Source organism: Pseudorasbora parva, chromosome 21, assembly GCF_024679245.1.
Source record: "Pseudorasbora parva isolate DD20220531a chromosome 21, ASM2467924v1, whole genome shotgun sequence".
NCBI lineage: Eukaryota > Metazoa > Chordata > Actinopteri > Cypriniformes > Gobionidae > Pseudorasbora > Pseudorasbora parva.
The window spans coordinates 12,575,714-12,586,676 of NC_090192.1; the positions used below are offsets into that span (position 1 = coordinate 12,575,714).

At 40.6% G+C, this 10,963-nt stretch overlaps 2 long non-coding RNA genes across 3 annotated transcripts; one reads left to right on the top strand and one right to left on the bottom strand.

Moving 5' to 3' along the window:
* Window positions 1-963: 963 nt before the first annotated feature.
* On the top strand, window positions 964-1,938 carry LOC137056298 (uncharacterized). 2 transcript variants are annotated; one of them, XR_010900289.1, is made up of 3 exons: window positions 964-1,275; window positions 1,407-1,571; window positions 1,681-1,938. It is a non-coding gene; the product is annotated as an uncharacterized lncRNA (long non-coding RNA). The 2 variants fall into 2 exon arrangements; XR_010900290.1 differs by having other exon boundaries at window positions 1,236-1,275; window positions 1,463-1,571.
* A 2,609-nt stretch (window positions 1,939-4,547) lies between these two features.
* Window positions 4,548-6,784, bottom strand: LOC137056119 (uncharacterized). Its single transcript, XR_010900196.1, has 4 exons — window positions 6,688-6,784; window positions 6,487-6,574; window positions 5,185-5,301; window positions 4,548-4,907 (listed from the first exon to the last, which is right to left on the bottom strand). It is a non-coding gene; the product is annotated as an uncharacterized lncRNA (long non-coding RNA).
* Between the last annotated feature and the right edge of the window lie 4,179 nt (window positions 6,785-10,963).

Below are 10,963 nucleotides of genomic sequence, written 5' to 3' on the forward strand. Positions count from 1 at the left end.
AGAAAGGTAATATGACAGGCTATGAGTTATTTTAGTTAGGATATATATATATATATATATATATATATATATATATATATATATATATATATATATATATATAATTTAAAAAATACCCTAAGCAAATTACAAAAACAATAGTTATTAAAAATAAAATAAAAATTCCGATACTAATACGACACAATGTAATTTATTGAATGTAATTGTCATTGGATACGACTTTCATCGAAAATAATGTAACAAAATGTGGCCGTGGTCTGTGTTGTGAAATGAAACCACATTAAAAATTCCCTTAAACTGTGTTTGAAACATACAGCAAAGCAGCGACAGAGGAAAACACAGAGCCTGATATTATGCAAACATTTACCAATAATGTGGAAAGCGTTTTAAATCTGTTCAGTGGAAAATCCGCTGTGACGAATCTGTCCTCGTCTAACATCTGCTGTAAATCCAGGTAAAACTAGCTGCGTGCACGCGCCCGTCCCCAGATAACATGATCCCCAGTTGATCCGTAACACCGGCGGGAAGAAACAGCTGAATGCAATCATTGGGCTATCTCGTCAGCTTGGTCAGTTTGCTGCCGATTTTAACGAGCAGTTAACTTTAGTAATCTCCAGGTTGCTGTCCATAGATGATAGGTTGCTTGCTTTGGAGTCGAAAAACTGTGTGGAAGATACTAACTTTAAAGCCGGGTGCACACTGTGCGATTTTGGCCACGATTTGGCCGTCTGGGACAAATTTAGCAAATCCTAAAAGATTCCTCAGATCCTAGGCTAAAATCTGACGTCTTTGGTCGTTAGTTTGACATGTTCACCGGCAGCCGATTAATGAGCGCTGCGATCAAATTTTACCTCAGACGAAATTCTGACAGTGTCAGAAGATTTGGCACAGAATCCTGCAGTGTGACTTCTCCTACGACGACAGTCAAATATCTCAGTTTTTCAAGACAAACCATGACCAAAACGAGAGCTAGAGATTTGTTTGTAGCCAGCATTTCAGCCCCGCGTGTAATGCAGCTCACCATCACTGAACGCGTCATTCATTGATGATATAAAACTCCGGGTGAGTTTTCTTGCGCGTGTCCGTTTTTAGCGCGCCTTCACTATCGTGCAGTCTGACATTAATGTCAACTGAGATCTTTCAGTGTGACATGGCGATCATGTTCGTACAGTCTGACAAGGGACATTCGCAAAGGATTTTGAAAAATCGCACAGTGTGCAGGACCCATTAGAAGAGAAGACGAGTGCCTAAGAGAAGACCAGTCCTAAGATTGCGGTAAGACTGTTATCTAAGCTAAAGTAACCTAAAGCAAAGCTTTTTAAGTAGCACAAGATGAAATTAGCCTTGTAAAAGAACAAATGTAAGTTGCTTTATAAAAGTGTTTTCTTTTTCTGGTCATTTTACAGGAAGCAGTACGCCGTCTTCACAACTTCGTCATAACACTCATTTAATTGTTTTCCAGCTGCATGTAAGACATAGAGACAGTACGCAGGAGGTACAAACATCCAGTTCTTGCATCGCACGCAGAAGCTGTGAAGAGTTCAGCTCGGAGTCGATTGAGAAGAAAGAGGGTAAGATTTATTAGATTAGATCCGTTTTTGGTCAGTGTGACTATTTTTCAGGTGCATTTTACGCAGTACATCGCGCAATACTGATTGTCTTTATTGTTTGTTTTTACAGCTGCTACAAGCAAGAAAGAGTGTGTTAGCTGAGGATGAGGTGGGCCTTTGGAAGTGCGCTACCATAGACCTGATGTCTGATGAGGAAGACGGCATCGTTCGCGCGGTGTCTGGATGGACTGTTTGACCAGCCAGGAGCTCGCCGAGCTCTGTGCCACGCTGCAATCGAGATTAGAGGCGATTCCAAAGAACAGGGCAACGCACGACAGACGTCTGAAAAATGGACTGAAATCAGACAGAATGGCGCTAGTTACCTACAGCTCTGAAGCGGACTTCATGGTGCTGTAGGATTTTGGGCTTTTCGTGAGCTTCCTATTGTTGTGTGGGCAGATCTCAAACGTTTTGCATTTGGTTGTGTGTTTGTTTGTTCTAATAAAGCTCTTTCTTTGAATAAACTGCACGTCCCTGGCATATTTTCCTTTCCTCAATAAATGAATGTCCTTGATGGTTATAATAGCATAGTCCATAGGATAACAATGACATGAATATAAAACATAATAGCATATCACATGAATATATACAATTAAAAAATAATATGCAAATCATAATAATATATATATATATATATATATATATATATATATATATATATATATATATATATATATATATATGTGTGTAAAATTATTATAATTTGGGGGTTTAAATTTATTAATTTATTACCCAGGTTGACCAATAGTAACAGATCTGCCAACCAATCACGAGTGATATTTCTTGTTTCAATGCAGTAGTTTCAACCAATACTGAGTGAGGAAATTCAAGCCATTCCGGCAAGGCGCCGCCCAGAGCTGCTATTCATATGCTAATTAGAGCCATTAGCGCCGGCGCCAGCATGCCTCCGCAAGCTCCACATACGTCATGGTTCGTTTCCGTCAATATGTGGCACAGACGAACGCGACGTTCACAGGCTGTAAACTGACGTTAATTGTCGAAAATCAGGGAGATTTCCGGCCGTTTACGGGGACGAAAATCCCACTTTTCATGCAGTGTCTGGGTCAGCCGCCTCTGCCGCTCAGCCGCTGTCAGTCGTGAGTTTTCCAGTTGCATTGCCTTGTGGGCTGGTTCTGGAGGGCTTACACCATCTGGTCAGTGGAGGGAAGGAGAGAATGACGGCTGGCCCTGGTTTTCTTCGATACACGACTGCATACGAGTGGCGAAGCGGATGGAGAGTTGAATGAACCTTTATGGCCTGATGGTATCCTGTAATGCAGCGAGATGCAGCCGCACTTGAGGATCCAGACCCTGTCTGTAGTTCGTTATCAGGGATTGTTCATTTCAGCCACTGGCAGCCGCGAGGGTTCGAAAACTGTAGAGCATACTCATTTACAGACTGAGAACCTTGCTTAAGGTGATGAAGTTGCTCACCGATCGATGGGTTTCCCAAAGACCTCCTTGAAATGTGTGATGAAACCTGAGAGGGTCTGGATCACAGGACTGTCGGTGGACCACAGGGATTCCACCCATTAAAGCACTTTACCAGCTAGCTGTGAAGTGATGAACGCCACCTTGGCGCGATCATGTGGGTATAAGTGCGGCTGCAAACCCAGGACCAGCGAACATTGTAGCAGAAACCCATTGCAATCCTCTGCCAAACCAGAGTAGGGCGCCGTTCTGGCCATGGAACTGACACACTTAGTAGGCGAAGAAGAAGCGTGTTGTTTCCTGAAGTGCTCACTGAAGTGGGACACTTCAAAAAGTGGGAGACTGAAGCGATGGAGCGATGGAGACAAGAAGCCAGGAGACAGGGCGGGCAGACACTCAGGAGACAAGGAGAACAGGTAAGTATGCAGGTGAGTCCGTAGAAGCAAGCAGTAGTGTGAGCGTGTGCAAACGAGACCAGACAGTGACTCACTGCATGAAAAAAGGTGTATCCGGACCCGTATACTCCTGTATACACTGCTGAAATTCGGAAGAATCCGGGAGTATACTGGCCAGATAGGTCAAATTCCATGGATCGGTATATATCCGTATACATCCGGAATGATACCAAATCGGATGTATGTTGTGGCCGTATACTTCCATGCTACAGCCATTTGTTGCCATGGCAAGTAATCCCATCAGGTTTTTTCAGGAGACATTTTCACACCTCTGAGCAGCTTTGCCTCCCATCCCCTATTGGCCTTTCAACTCAAACTGGATTGGTTGTTCTTTTAAAACCACTCCCAAAACCCAAACTGCTATTGGAGGACAGGGCACATTGAAAACCCAGTAAAGTGATTTTATTGGTTACTTTTAAAATTTAGCCCACCCAAGGCCTTATAGCTTAGTGATTTGATTGGTTATAGGTCAGCTATGCAGATACTGCTCATACACCATAAACCCCACCCCCCTCTCCCCCAAAGGAAAAAATACACACAAAAAACAATTTAGGAAAATATGGAATATTTATTAAGGTACATAAAACATTACCAAGAGCATTTTAAACAAGCAAAAGAATAGAAACAAAAACAAGTGAACAAAATGTATTTAAAAGGGATGAAAATGTAAAGAACAAAAAAAAAATACAAAAATAAAGGCATTTAAAAGGAACAAATAAACAATATAAATATAACTTTATAAAATAAACATAAGTTAAAATGAAAGGGTAAAAAAGGCATGAAAAATAAAATTAACACAACATATTTAAAAGTTATAAAGAAATATAAAGAAATAAATACACAGTGTATCTAAAATGTAACATTATAAAATGAGACAATGCAAAAATGTAAACATTATAAAATTAGAACCAGAATGTTAAAAAAAGGTTATATAATATACATAAATGTTCTAAGTAAACAATAAAAATAAGTGAAAAAAAAAAAAAAAAAAAAAAAAAAACTCCCAAAGAGCATTGTAAACATATATTATAAAATGAATGGGGGAAAAAAAAGTGAGCAAATTCTATTTAAAGGACGGCGATGTAAAGGAATAAAAGAAAAAAAATGCATATAATATATGTTCTAAGTAAACAATATATATAAGTGGAAACATTTCCAAAGAGCCTTGTAAAGATACATTATAATGATGCACTGATGATGTGACGTGTAGCGTCGGTCAGCCTCTAGTCTGGTTCGTAGCATTTGGCAGAGCGCACACAACCGCGGTTCTGTTTGGTGGAGACCTCACCATCCACACTGGCCTTCCATCAACAACAGCATCATCTTCATCAGACATCTGCTCTATTGTTGCAGTCTCTCACAGGTCTCTTTCTGCGTTAGCTTGTACAACCCTGGACCTGGTCTCCAGCAACTGCAAAACATGACAGTAATTTAACCACTAAAACACAGACTGTGTTTACATGTGCAACAATAATGCAACTATGCATTCTAAGAGTAAGGTCTTAATCGCAGGAAGGTGCTCACATGACAAGCAGAACTCTTCACTCCAGTTTACATGCAATTTGCATTATTCACTAATGAGTCAAATTGATCAAAGTATTGGGTTTAATGTATAAGTTTAATCACAATATTGACAAAATCATATCTCCTAAAGAGAAAATAAATGCTTAGCAAGTTTCTTAACGTACCCTTCACTTTCTTTGACGGTTCTTTGCCATGTTCTTCATAGTGTGTCTTTTTTGGGCCTTTTCAGGCTGAGCCACAGAATACTTCCTCCGTGGTGTCTCAATATGTCTTGCAACCTGCTAAATAATCCATCCATCCATCCATCATCTTCCGCTTATCCGGGGCCGGGTCGCGGGGGCAACAGTCTAAGCAGAGACGCCCAGACTTCCTTCTCTCTGGCCACTTCCTCCAGCTCCTCCGGGGGTACCCCGAGGCGTTCCCAGGCCAGCCTGGAGACATAATCCCTCCAGCGTGTCCTGGGTCTTCCCCGGGGCCTCCTCCCGGTGGGATGTGCCCGGAACACCTCCCTGGGAAGGCGTCCAGGAGGCATCCGAAATAGATGCCCGAGCCACCTCAGCTGGCTCCTCTCGATGTGAAGGAGCAACGGCTCTACTCTGAGCTCCTCCCGAGTGACCGAGCTTCTCACCCTATCTCTAAGGGAGCGCCCAGCCACCCTGCGGAGAAAGCTCATTTCAGCCGCCTGTATCCGGGATCTTGTCCTTTCGGTCATGACCCACAGCTCATGACCATAGGTGAGAGTAGGAACGTAGATTGACCGGTAAATCGAGAGCTTTGCCTTACGGCTCAGCTCCCTCTTCACCACAACAGACCGGTACATCGCCCGCATTACTGCAGATGATGCACCGATCCGTCTGTCAATCTCCCGTTCCATCCTTCCCTCACTCGTGAACAAGACCCCAAGATACTTAAACTCCTCCACTTGAGGCAAGAACTCTCCACCAACCTGAAGTGAGCAAGCTACCCTTTTCCGACTGAGAACCATGGCCTTGGACTTGGAGGTGCTGATTCTCATCCCAGCCGCTTCACACTCGGCTGCAAACCGTCCCAGTGCATGTTGAAGGTCCTGGTCTGAGGTTGCCAACATGACAACATCATCTGCAAAGAGCAGCGATGAAATCGCGTGGTCCCCAAACCGGACACTCTCCGGCCCTTGGCTGCGTCTAGAAATTCTGTCCATAAAAATTATGAACAGAACCGGTGACAAAGGGCAGCCCTGCCGGAGACCAACATGCACCGGGAACAAATTTGACCTACTGCCGGCAATGCGAACCAAGCTCCTGCTCTGGTTGTAAAGGGACCGTACTGCCCTAAGCAAGGGGCCCCGGACCCCATACTCCCAGAGCAACCCCCTGCTAAATAAATCATGAATAATTGTAATACCAATAAAAGTAAGCAAAACAAAGCACACATGGTAAATATTAATATAAAATTACTTTAAAAAATAATACAATCTTTAAGATTACCTTTTACACATTCAGGGTCAACATCTGTAAAAGTTGTCCTTAATTCTTCAAAGGAAAATGGTCACAGCGAGGTTGTGTGATGACTATTCTGGGGGGAAAGTTGCAGTTATAATTAATGAAATTCAGTTTTGGCATTTCAAATCCATATGACGTTAGTAGAAGATTAACCTAACATTTACAGTATACAATAAGCAGTCTTACCCAGTTTGTGGATCGTGTGGGCTGTTCTCTGAATTGGGTTTCACACAAAGGCACCTTACAGATTCCTGTAAAGTTTGAAATTAAAATGCGTTTAAACGGATTCACAATATGCAAGAACCACAATATTTTCAAGTTTGAATAAGATGGCCATCAAAGTAACCGCTGGACACAAAACACATAACGTTATTAGGCTAACGTTAATTGTAAGGCAACTTTGGTTTACAGGCACATTATATAACAATAACTGAACTTACCTCACGTTACGTGCCCTTTTAAATCTTTTCACAGTGTTGTTAGGCTCTTCCTGTAAGTTAGTCCGTGCTGCTCATATTTTTGCTCGAGAGAATAAAGATGCTGGAGAGGTTCTTGGAGAAGATCAGCCCGTTCATGCTGTGCAGATATTAAAGTAGTAAGCTGACGAGATATAGCACTCTGGCCGGAGATCAGCTGCTTCATCAAGGCATTCACAGTGACTGGGCTTGAGCTTGCTTGTCCTCCTTTGTTCAGTGGAGTAGAAAAACTAAGGTTCCTTTTACTCTCCATATTAAATCTGTCGAAAATGATCGATTCCAAATCTCAACCAAACACCACAAAAAAAAAAAACAATCCGTTCTCTGTACTTCCGGAAACAATGCGGAGGTTTCAACTTTCGCGCGCATGAAACAATACACTACTATTGGGTGCGCCTCCGTCCCCACCTGTATTGTGAGTGGTTGATTTCAAACCTCAAAACGCCCCCGCTTTGGCGCGTTTGCTCAATAATATCTGTCTGCAGAGCCACAGTTTTACCCCAGCCGCGGTTTTGACCCGCGCATGCGCAGTTTCACAACAGCGGATTTGACCCGCGCATGCGTAGTTTCACTACAGCGGTTTTGATTTGACCTGCGCATGCGCAGTTTCACAACAGCGGTTTTGACCCGCGCATGCGTAGTTTCACTACAGCGGTTTTGACCCGCGCATGCGCAGTTTCACAACAGTAGTTTCATGCTGATACATTTGATTTTTAAATCTTAGTTCTGTCTTAAAACGATCTATTGGTTATTGTTGCTCATGCTATTATTTTTTTGCATCTGCTGTTGCTCGAAGGCCTTTAGGCTCCTTTACTGAAATAAAACAATGAACACTTAAATCTTTCTTTTATGTTTTTTCTCCAAAAACGATCATCCTGGTATAATAAACACACATTGTATTTCAAAGTTTGGTATAAAAAAAAATCTAACTTTAGAATAGACATTTAAAAGGTTTTTAGTATTTTACAATCAAGATAACTAATTCCTTAAGTTGATTAATTATGGCTGGGGTAAATGCATAAACTTGAACACACATAAAACTTACTTTTAACCAGGCTGAAAGTGTGAGCATATTATCAATTTGTTGGAGACATAAACAAGAATACAATTTAATTTATATTTATTTACAATTTACATTTTAAACATCTCATTATTGTTCCATTACAATTGATCACTAACTATAAAATTAAACAAGTGCAATAAAAAAAAAAAAACAATCAAATTTCAGGGTTATAAAAGGATGACACTCCACAAGCATTTTTCTTGTCCCTAACCTCTGACATGACTCTTTGTTTTTGAATGTGAAATAAAATGGGGCCCTTATTTCATCATCCTCATCTAGAAGTTCCTCACAATGGCCCTCATTTATCAATCTTGCGTAGAAACGGGTGTATATGTTGGCGTAAGATTATGCTTACACTCCTCTCACCGCCTGATTTATGAAGCTGTGCGCACCTCTGCAATTCAGGTGTACGCAATACTTGCCCTTGATAAATCCCACGGCTGAAAACGATCGTCATTAGAATAACACGCCCCTATATATTCAAGTCTCTGCCTCCCGCACGCCCTCATTTTACGCCATGGACAAACAGAAGACGGCAAAGAAACGAAACTTCTCCGACGTGAAGTTCGGGCGCGCTCAATAATCTCACTAGTCCACTAGTCAGGGCACTGATTAGGGCATAAGTTAATGGGCTGACTCCCTGATCAGTGCTCTGACTACTGAACTATTGAGATGATTGAGACGCGCCCATCGAGACCATCACCAGGGAAGTGGAAAAAAACCCCGAAATTGTTTTATTTGGGAGTTTAAAGAGTGGGATTAAAGGCACCTACAAAAACAAAATATGGACCCAAATTACGAGTACTGTTAATAGTGTGGGGGTTGAGACGCGCACTCCAGCAGTTTAAATAGCTGTTTGGATGATAAATTACCATCACAATGCATTATTTTACAGCACGTTTTGAAACAATTAGCATTTAATTTCGTATCACGGAACATGTATTGGGGTGTACAATAGTGATGATGTATTGTGGAGTAAGATTCTTCTTCTTATTATTATGATTATTATTCTTAATGACGCTTGTTATTTAGAAGAAGAATGCCGTTTTTATTGATTTTATTATTATTTAAAAGAAGAAGGCCATTTTTATTATTTTGTCAGTCTGAATTATTTTAGTCCCAGTCCGTGCGCAGCTGCTGAGCCAGGCGCGGGCCTGAAACGTCAGATAAAGCGCACAGGCTCGCGACTGGAGGAATACATATGCCTACAGATCAAACGCTTTGGTAAAGTCACACAAATTAAACATTGACGTTCATGTTGCACAAAAATAAACACTAAATGTTGTTGTTGTGGTTTTTAACAGTGGATCATATAGCATATCTTGTCAGTGCGTTTTGTGGTGTTAGGAATTGTTTTTCTGCGCATTTTCCCACTAACTCAAACGTGCGTACACCACCTCCTGAGCTGGCGTAGGATTTGAGCGTGCCGTACGCCAACGTCCATATTGATAAATCTCAAAGCCACCGTGGGTTTGGGTGTACGCAAGGTGTACGCTGGAAATTTGGTGTACGCACTTTTGATAAATGAGGGCCAATGAGAACACAGTTAAGCAAGGGCATTCAGAGCATCTTCCTCCTCCATGCAGACAATACGTGGTGGCAAGTATTTGCTCTTCAACAGCTGGTGATTTTCCTTTAACCATTCAACACCTTCTCGGATGCTGCTCATCACATTCTCGTTCTTTATGAAAAATATTCCAAAATGAACAGCAATTAGCAATTTTACAGTTTCAGCAAATTAAAACTTTGAGTAAAAATATACACTACAGAACTCTACATACCTCAAGATTCTGTGGTGGTGTGACCCCCTCCAGTGCTCCTATGTCATCCTCAATTTCTGCAGTTCCATTTCTTTGCTGTAGAATAGCACAATGTGATGTACTGTATTTCAATTGTCCACAAGACTACAATCATGTAAAAAATGTTTTATCATTTAAAGAAGTGTATTATTTTATGCATATGCCATGCAGACCCAAATGTACTTCAATTTCACACGAGAGAAGTCAAGTATTTGTATCAACACTTTGCAGGAAAACATCAATGTGTATATATATATATATATATATTATTATATATATTATATATAATATATATATATATTATATATATATATATATATATTATTATATATAATATATATATATATATATTTTTTTTTTTTTAAACATCTGAATAATTTGTCTTACAAAAGCTTACCTGACAGTCAGTGAGACAGGACACAATCGCCATGGCCTCCTCAGCCCAGTGTGCAAACTGCCTTCCATGTCTGACAAAACACAAAAAGATACTACAATGAGAACATGAAGTTATGCAGAATGCAGCTTGTGATGGTCAAGTGGTCAGGGTTCTGGGCTTCCAAATGGAACACCGTAAGGTTGTGAGTTCAATCCCAGAGGCTGTCACCAATCCAAACGGCACTTACCCGAAGTTGCTTCGGGGGGGGGACTGTCCCTGTAGTTAGTTCACTACAGGGTCACAGTCACTCTGGATAACAGTGTCTGCTAAATGACAAATAATAATAATTCGGATATCCTACCCTCCAAGCGCAAAATTCTCCATGAGGAGTAGGCACCACCACCTCCTGATGACTGGAATGTCATGCTGAGAAACAAGAAATACTTAAATGAATACTATGAATAACAGTAACACTAATAATGTAATGTGGATAAATAGGACTTACAAAGTAAACAGAAGTTCAAAACTTGTGCTGTTCACAATAATTTAAGTTGCTAAAAATATACATCACATTTGGTGACAGTATATGATTTATAAATTGTTATAGTCAAAATAATCCATCATGTTTTACTCAAAAACTAGTATTTTAGTACATTTACGAACTTGTTCATAAAAACATACATTGATATATAAAAAAGATCTATAACAACATTAGGTGATAATCAACGTATTATTACGAATTTATAAT